The sequence below is a fragment of the Silurus meridionalis genome, chromosome 7 (assembly GCF_014805685.1).
Source record: "Silurus meridionalis isolate SWU-2019-XX chromosome 7, ASM1480568v1, whole genome shotgun sequence".
NCBI lineage: Eukaryota > Metazoa > Chordata > Actinopteri > Siluriformes > Siluridae > Silurus > Silurus meridionalis.
The window spans coordinates 2,051,617-2,061,962 of NC_060890.1; positions in this window are offsets into that span (position 1 = coordinate 2,051,617).

Below are 10,346 nucleotides of genomic sequence, written 5' to 3' on the forward strand. Positions count from 1 at the left end.
AAACATTTGCATTTAGCGTCTATAAGTTCAACCCTAATGATGGAGCAATTAGTGACAGTAGCTAAGAAAACACTCCCTGAGATGGTATGAGGAAGAAACCGTGAGAGCAATCAGACTCAAATAGAAACCCATCCTTATTTGGGTGAGTTTTTTGATGAAACTGTCCCTAACGTAGTCTGATGAGATGGTCTAAAGTGCTTTTGCTGCGTTTAAATCCACACTGAGAATTGCTGATCTGATTCCTTGTCTCCAGTATCCACAATGGGTGGTCATTGACCATTCTTTCCAAGGTTTTGCAGACCATGGCATTTGAACGATTATTATTTGCATCACTCTGGTCTTTAATTGGTTTGGGATGGGGATAACAATAGCTTCCCTGAATGAAAAATGTATTCTGTCAGGTCCAACTGCAGTATTATGGGCTTGTTTGAGGGCACTGGAGAGTTCCTCTACAGTAAAGGGTTGGTTATATGGTTCGGTGTTATCTGTATGAAAATGTATTGGATTCTGCTCCTGCTGTATTCGTATTCTGTTGAATTCAGGTTTATGGTTTCTCTAATGAGGAATGCTTTTTCAAAAGCTTTGCTAGTTCATTAGTTATTTCATGGCTTGTGATTAGAAGATTATCCTGGTGTGCAATGTGTCATATTTGAGAAATTTCTCCTTTGTTTTCCATCTTCTGAATTAAGTCCCAAATCCAGGATGATCTATTTTATAGATTCCTATAGAAGTATAAGCATACCTATGTTGTGCACAACCTTTTCTAGAATCTTGGCGATAAAGTGGAGGTTTAATATTGGCCTATAGTTGGACAGCTGTTGGAAAAAGGGAGAAGGAGCAAGTAGGTTGAGATCTAATAGTTTGCTTAAATAGTTACCAAATGCAATTTCGACAATTACGCTTTAACGCTTAATAAAGCCACACCTGGCTTTGAAATGCAGCAGGTTAGGTGTGGTTAAATGATATGAGTTAATTGCCCAATTAATTTTAATCTCTTTGAAATAAAGGGTGCAATCTTTTCCCTCACTTGAAACAGAGGGACCCAAATACCTTTGAAGACATGGTTTACATGCTTTGCAGAACTGAAATGCTCCTCAGGCTTCTCCAGTACCTCACTTTACTAACGCCCTAGTGGATGAACAAGCACAAATCTCCACAAAAACACTGCTAAATCTAGTGGAAGGTACGGTGGCCAAGAAGCGCAAAACACATGAACAAATCCGAAAAAAAATTACCAATGCAAAAACAGAACAACAAATTCAAAAACAAATTAACAAATCCGAAAACACAACGACAAGTCAGACAAATCGGAAAAGGTAGATATAGTTTGTGAATGGAAACTTACCGATCATTGGACGAGACACCTGTCATTTAAGATATACAGGAAGTACAACAGTCTAATTAATTAATTAATTTTATTTTTTTATTAAGCAATTAACTATATACAAACAACATGGCAATAACAAGTACAATTTACTTTACAATACACAGAACAGGTGCATAAAAATACAAATATATACACATATTTAGGGAAATGAGGGAAAAAATAGATAAATATATACAATTTTTTATAATAATAATAATAATAATAATAATAATAATAATAACAATAATAATAATAATAATAACAATAATAATAATAATAATAATAATAATAATAACAATAATAATAATAATAATAATATTAATAATAAAAGTAAAGTCTCTATTGCCTAAGTGGCCCGGAAAGATTTTTAAGATTTAGAACACAAGTTAATGATTTTGAGGAGGTAATAATGTTCTATACACTCACCTTCTGTGTTTCTAACTCGTCCTTGTGTGGGTGGGTGGGCAGGTGCCTGGGCGTGTCCACTACAATCACAATCTAATTCCAAATCAGACAAAAATATATATCAAATCCCCGGTCTTTTAGAAACGTATCCCTGGTCGTGCACCGCTCTGGTTCTCCAACTCACACACACAGTTCTTACTCAGTCCTCTCCTGTGGCTGTATCATTAGAAAGAGCCATTAGACTCCCACCAGCGTCCCGAGCTCAAGCTTTAGGATCGGCACCTCCCCTGGTGTGAGTACTCCACCTAAACAGTCCCTCCCGCTGGAGCCTTCGGTTCGATCCCCACTCTGACCAAAGGCTTCTATACTCACTGGAGCTGTCGCGATCAAAGAATTGAGAAATTTACTGATCATTCCAACGATTAATCGAGTAATCGGGTACTAAAGATTTGACACTAAACATACAAGATAAAATAAGCCAAGTCTCCTAAAATTAACAAAAAAAATTTTTTTTTTTTTTTTTTTTATTGGTGAATATGCACATAACAATATCTGTGAAAGCCAAACACATTTAGTGCGTTTAATTGCTGTATTACATCAGGTTCCCTGGTGGTCTAGTAGTTGAGCATGAAGGATTTCTCCTGCTAAACACAAAAGACGGTAGTTTGAAGAATGTCAGTAACCAAACAGACCTTTACTAAAAAAAATACTATAGAAGTCAATGGGGGATGAGATCTGTTCGGCTACTGACATTCTTCAAACGATCTATTTAACCAATCAAATTCTTTGCTCACCGGCGCCAAGGCCTAACATTTATAACGATTGTTTAACGCTTAACGGTTACCGTTCAAATGCTTGTTTTTGCATTTTCTTACCTCAAAACAAATTTCTGAGGACGGAGACAAAACAGATCATTAAGTTTTCAGAAATGTTGTTTAGCACACCCTAAAAAATGTAAACTAACTTAATTACAGCAAAAGAATATAAATCAAATAGACACGTCAAGGTCGACATTTTTAAGCGTTTTAGGCAGACAATTTTTTATTTTAAGACATTACACATATGTACAAATTATTTGTCCTCTGTCCTGCGTTGTGGTTTTTAACCGCACACCACACAGGGGTGTCAAATATGTTTATGTATTTGTAATAAGACATGTTAGAAGTGTAATTAAGTTTTTTCACATTCATAACACATGATTATTTCCTTTTTGAAAAATAAAAAGTTAGTGCATATGCACCAGTTTTCAATAAAAAAAAAAGTCTAGACTGATATTATTCTTATTTCCAAACTCTATAAACAAGGGTTTAGTAAAATAGAAACAGATCAGTATTTTTTTGTTTTACAATATGTTGTGAAATTTACTGCAATAAACCATATTTTCATGTTTTTGACAGTTAAAATCTTACTCTGTAAAACTAATTCATTTTTCACTGTAAATTCTACAGTAATTGCAAGTTTTGTAAAATACGGTTTTATCTTGTAGCATTTATACGGTATTTTACTGTCAAATTTGCAGATTTTTTTTTACAGTGTAGCATTATTTTAATTGATCATAAATTGCAGTTGGTCCGTAATTATTTATACAATGACACAACGACACACCACGATTAATCCAAAGAGTTAAACTAAATATTTTATTAACACTTTAGGAACTACAGGAATTTGTACAATGTGCAAAAATAACCGGACACGACTAACAAGCAGTTTAATAGCCAGGTGTGGTTAATTTTCTTGTTATTTCCGAACAACATTTACTCGAACTATGACGCTTAAATGTCCATGTTTCTGCTCCTTCTGGAATTGCTCCTATCATTGTACTTCCAAACCTTTTCCATACTGTGTCTTTACTGAAGCCTTTTGTTCTTCCTCCTAAAAAAAATACAGATTATTGAAAAGTTTTAATAGACTATAATGAAAATAAAATACCAGAAAAAGAGAAGCAAAGAGAAGCACTGGTTTAAGTGCATGCTGGTTTCATTTTTATAATTTTTTTTGCCGTCGTCCGTTTATTCAGACACGTACAGGTGTATTTTTTATTTCACCCCCCGTTTGCATCAAAGGACACCGATAGCACGTGAATGCATCGATTGATCATTAAGTCCACATGTGACCGTGGCTAAATTTAAGAAGAATATAATATTTGTTTATTGATATATATGTATGTTCTCACTTACCAACTCTGCTGACTTTCCCGGGTTCAGCGCGAGCGGCTGTTTCCAAGCAACAGCGACACTTCCTGGAGTATTTTCATTCACTTTTCCTCATTGGAGATTTGTTGCTTAAAGCGTTATAAGCCTTGAATCATAACAACCAGCTACAACTTGAATTACAACATGTAAAATATTCGATCTGAAATACAAATATTTGAAAATTTGTCATAAAGGCAATACGAGACTGTGTGTGTCACGGCTATCTGGGTAAATAAAACTACAATCCCATGAAGCATTGCAAATTATAATTGCACCTTTTGGCCAACTTTGCTCTGACAGGCCAATTTCGCATTTCCAGGTTTTTTAAATCATGATTGCTGCACACTGGGTAAAAGTAAAAAAAAAAAAAAAAAAAAAAAGACGACCTATTTTTCATTTTATTAAAGTCTACACCTATACACCTAATAGTTAAGTCTAAACTATTTTTTTTTTTTTTTTTTTTTTTTGCTGAAACATACAAATCAGTACAAAATATCAACAGTAGTGATACTTGAAAGACAACAACAAACATACAACAGTAAAAAACAATACAATAAAAAAACTATACAATACAGGGCCATTGTTTCACATAAAATTCCTTACACAAAAACTTTTAGTAAAGTAGAAAATGTAACAGTCTTCATAGCTTTATCAGTAGATATCAAAATCAAATTAATATAATGTTCTATATGGTCTTAAAAAGACCACAAAGGTAAACTGTAAATTGTGCGTTTATTTAATGAACTTCATTCATAAATGAAATTTGAGTCAGTAGAACTACATTTGATCGCATCAGCCGTTGTTGCAGCAGAACAATGCATACAGTACAATCAAGCTTCGGGTTACATTTATCGTTTACATTTCCAGACACTTTTATTTAACAACTTGGAATAATCTCTTTTATACAAACTGGGCAGTTGAGGGGGTTAAGGGTCCTGTTCAAGAGGCCAGCATGGGCAGATTGGTGGTGGTGGGTTTTGAACTTAAGACCTTCTGATTAGAAGTCCAACAGATGAGCTGGTCGAGAAACGGTTGATCGACTGGGATTTTTCCTGCAAAGTCCTCAAGAGTTTACAAAGAGGGGTTCAAAGAAGATTCTATGTGTTGAGGGTCTGCAAAATGGAAGCCCTTGTTGATGAGAGACACGTGTGTGTGCGTGTGTGTGAAGACTGCATTTCAAAACCGATTGACATAAGACTTTGATTATAGGCACAACCTCAATGTTTATCTTCTGTAATCCTCTTCAGAAAGAAAGAAAGGAAAAAGAAAGAAAGAAAGAAAGAAAGAAAGAAAGAAAGAAAGAAAGAAAGAAAGAAAGAAAGAAAGAAAGAAAGATCCAGTTCAGCCTATTTAAGGCATTTTTACTTTAAATGTCATGCAAAAAATAAATAATAATAAATAAAAAAATTAAGAAAGAGGTATGAAACTCTATGTAACGTCCATAAAAATATCAATACTATGACAACGACTACACTGGTAGTTATGGTCTTATGGAATACTAATAAGAATTCATTACAATTAAAAAACAGAGCAGTTGTGATAAATCTTCCAAAATCTTCGAATCAGGGAAACAAAAGACCAGAGATTTTTTTTCATGAACGTTCCGATAATCATGATGTTTTCTTCGTATGTTTGGTATCTGGTCTGATTTGTTCTGATGTAGGTGCCTCCGTTGTTAAAAGCGGTCTAAAAACTCACTTTGTCGCTTCTTCTCGCAGAACGGACGTGATCGTATATTTTATAAATATGTTCTTTTTAAGTGTAAGTTTGACCCTGATGAGCGAGCCGGTGGCGACTGTGGTGAAGGAAAAACTCCCCCACAATGGGCATAAGGAAGAAACCTTGAGAGGAACCAGACTCAAGAGGAAACCCATCCTTATCTGGGTTGCACCGAATGTCCATTTATTGCAGATAAATGATGTTGCGGGGTGTGTAGAGGAATGGAATTTAGTTGCCTAGTACTTTAAGTTTTTTTTTATGTTTAGCAGATGTAAATATACAGAATGTTTAGCTTTTTCATGCTTGCTATTTGTGCATTCAAACATATCCTTAAGATCTGTGTGGGTTGGCGGGTGACGCTAGGGGGCGATAGAGAACAGCCTCACGCTTCACAGAGCATATGAAGAAGTCACACTGCCAGCTTCAGAGAAACACATACAATAACTCACACGTTTTCCCTGTGTTATTGTTTCTATAGTTTCGACAGCTGTGACAACAAAATAAAACTGCTTTATGTGCCACCAGAAATCTCTCTCTTTTCTGTGTGTAACATAAACATGGCGAGCCAGCCAGGAGGCGCTGTTGAGTCAACAGTGAGAGGGAAACAGCTCCTCCTTGAGACGAACCTGTAAATAAAAGAAGATACATCAATACAGAGAGCAGATTTAAACAAATAAGAAGATACAAAATCAGGATTGGATTTAACAATAAGAGAGAAAAATGGAACAGCTTCAAGATTGTGTAAGCTCCAAGCTCCTAACATTAGACAAACCCCAGCTCACCAAGGTATGTCAACATCTAAAATGCAGTGAGCCAGCAGATAAGGGATTTTCAGACAACTCAAGGCGAGCACTGATACGACTAGCAGAGAGAACACTGGAGGAAATTGAGGAAGGTGAAACAGAAGAAAATTATGAAGGATTTCTCAATGAACTTCTGTGTTTCCTGGAGCAATATGAAAAGCCTGAAGAGTCAGAGAACCCACCTGCAGAACCTGATGAAATCTCGGAACTGAAAAAGGAGTATGTAGAGCTACAGAAGAGACAAGATGATGTCAGACGCACGCTGGAGGAAAAGATTGTGGCCCTGGAGGCGAGACTTCAAAGCAGTAGACAAGGAACAAGCAGGAGGAAGACCGTACTCCGACAGCCTGATTCGATGCCTGAGATGACCCTGAGAAAAGAATTCAGAATATTTGGACAGATTGGAGAAGCAGGCCAAAAAGAGAAGCTGTCATACACCAGTCTGACTAATCAGATAGAGTCTGGATTAAAGAAGGGTTACTCGGAGGCTGAAATCATCGAAGCAGTCGTCAGGGCTGTGAGTCCGGGCCTCCACCTTAGAGAGCTGCTAGAGATTAAAAGAGACCTTACGCTACCCACACTGAAGACGATTCTGAGAGGGCACTACAAAATTGACTCCTCATCAGACTTGCTGCACAGGTTAATGAATATATCACAGGAACCCAAAGAGCCTGCCCAGAGTTATTTGTTTCGAGCTATAGAGCTGAGGGAGAAGTTGCTTTGGAAGTCTGGAGATGAAAAAGATGGAGAACAATTTAGCCCTGAACTCATACAGCGAAAGTTCCTCCGTTCACTTGAGACAGGACTTTTAAGCGATGCTGTCAAGTTTCAGATCAAACCATACCTTGAGGATCCAAAAGTGACAGATGAGGTGTTAATTGAGAAGTTAGGAGAAGCTGCTAACTTAGAATTAGAAAGACATACCAAATTGAGGAAGGCTGCGACACCAAAGCCACTTAAGCTAAGTGAAGTTCAGACAGTCGAGCACCCCTGTGAAAGTAGGCAGTTGGTGAGTGAGGCTGAAGTCAGGGAAAACAATAACTCTGTAGTTAGGGACAAAAAGAAGCAAGGACGAGGTAAAGATGCTGACACTGATACCACCAAAGCCATTGAGGACCTCAAGGCAAACGTCATGGAAATGACAAAGATCTTTCGTGAAACAATGGAAGCAACCAGGTCACATCCGCAACCATTACCACAGAGGGCTGAAAGGGCCAAAGGGCTGCCAAGGGGTTGCCGATCATGTCAGGAAGCGCAGAGAGGTGAAGAATGCAGACACTGTTTCCGGTGCGGGCAAGAGGGACACCTGTCTCGAGGCTGCAGACAAAGACGACAGATTTGGGGAAACGGGGCGGGACTGCTGAACAGGGGCCCGCAGTAGTCCAGTCTCTTCCCGGGTCCCAACCAGTACCAGCGATGCAGCAGGCTTTCAGACCCTTTCAAGTCCAACACGGTGATAAGGTAAACAACAGTGAGTCCAGCATGCAAACAGTTAAAATAACCCCTGATGTTAATATGCCAGTATGTTATTTGTCCCCCTCTGACCAAACGAAACTTCTTAAACTGATTGGGAGGAGATGCTTGGGTCACTGCCAACTAGATGACATCACAGTGGAGGCCTTGTGGGACACGCAAGCGAGTATTATCAATGCTGATTGGAGAAAACAATACTTACCACATGCCATCATCCGACCTATTGAGGAGCTCCTGGGCCCAGGAACACTCACAGGACTGGCTGCAAACCACACAGAGATCCCGTTTGAAGGCTGGGTGGAGGTGAGATTTCGGCTGCCCAGTGATGATGACACAGAAGGAGCCCTTCAGGTACCCATTTTTGTGACAAGTGACCCTAATGTAGCTGAAAACCCTATTATTGGCTTTAACGTCATTGAGGAGGTGGTCAACAAGTGGGAAAAACAAAGATGCAAGCCAAACACAATAAACATGATAAGCCAAGCCTTCTCTGTATCCATCACAACCGCAAAGTCAATGCTTAAGCTGTTAAAAACAACAAACTCCTATGTGAACGTCGGAACAGTTCGAGCCGGGAAGCAAAGGGTACAGCTGAAAGCAGAACACATAACAACCATCCATGCACGGGTACACATTGGAGCACAGTTTTCAGAACAAACCTTACTGTTTGTCCCCTGTGAGCCGTCACCACTACCTGAAGGTTTAGTGATTCAGGAAGGATTAGTCAAAGTGACTGCAGGAAGGACAACCCAGATACCTGTTACTATCGCCAATACTACCAAACAGTGTCTCGAACTGACCCCACGTCTTACCCTGGGACATCTCCAAATGATAAAGACAGCCTATCCAGTCACAGCAGAGCCCTTACGAGCATGTGAAACACAAGCAGCAACAACACAAAACCCTCATCTCATGCAAACCTGTGAAGTGAGTGTCACATCAGGCAAAACAGAGAGACCCAATCAGTGGGATCCCCCAATAAAGCTCGAACACCTAACTGAGGAACAGCAACAGGTAGTGCGACAGCTATTAAGAGAAGAGTGTAATGCTTTTGCCGCTGATGATAATGATGTTGGTTGCATTCCCTCACTGAATATGCATATTACACTGCGACAAGACACCTGTGCAAAAGACGTACATCTCAGTGCCTAAACCACTCTTACAGGAAGTGAAAGAGTACCTCCAGGACCTGCTGAACAAAGGGTGGATAAGCAAATCGAGATCCCCTTACTCCTCGCCAGTGGTATGTGTAAGGAAAAAGGATGGTAGCCTGAGACTATGCTGCGACTATCGAGAACTGAACCGCAAATCTGTACCTGATAGGCACCCTATTCCAAGAATACAGGACATGTTAGACTCCCTGAGTGGCAGCTCTTGGTTTTCGGTCTTGGACCAAGGTAAGGCCTACCACCAAGGATTCCTTGACGCAGAGAGCCAACCATTGACAGCCTTTATTACACCCTGGGGGCTATTCCAGTGGAACAGGATTCCGTTTGGCCTTAGTTCGGCCCCATCTGAATTCCAGAGAAACATGGAAGCTTGTCTTGAAGGTCTACGTGATACCATCTGTCAACCCTACCTGGACGACAACCTTGTACATAGCTCTTCCTTTAATGACCATGTGAATCATATTTGTACAGTCCTCCAAAGATATCAGAAGCATGGAGTCAAGCTGAGTCCCCACAAATGTGAGCTGTTTAAAAAGAAGGTACGTTTCTTGGGCCGCATCGTGTCAGAAGAGGGATACTCGATGGATCCTGCTGAAATAGCACCTGTGCAGGCATTAAAGCTCAGATCACCAGCTACAGTAGGAGACTTGAGAAAGATAATGGGATTCCTTTCCTATTATAGAACATATATTCCTAATTTTTCTCGTCTAGCAAGACCTCTCTACCAGCTGATAGCCGCACCACCAAAAAGTATGTTACCTGTCGAGACAAAGGGAAAGAGAAAGAAACCAAGTACAAAGTCAAAAGGACAGGTACCACCCAACACACCCATAACCTGGACACAGACTCACCAAGATGCATTGAATAACTTAATAGATCACTTAACACAGCCACCAATCCTTGCATACCCTGACCTGACGAAGCCATTTGTCCTCCATTGCGATGCATCACAGGATGGTCTAGGTGCAATCCTGTATCAGAAAAGTAAAGAGAAGATGTCAGTGATTGCATATGGATCAAGAACACTTACACCACCAGAGAAAAACTACCACATGCATGCTGGAAAATTGGAATTCCTGGCGTTAAAGTGGGCGATTTGTGAATGCTTCAGAGATTACCTGTTCCATGTTCCACATTTTGAAGTATACACAGACAATAACCCCCTAACGTACATCCTCACAACAGCCAAACTTAATGCAACAGGACATCGCTGGGTCGC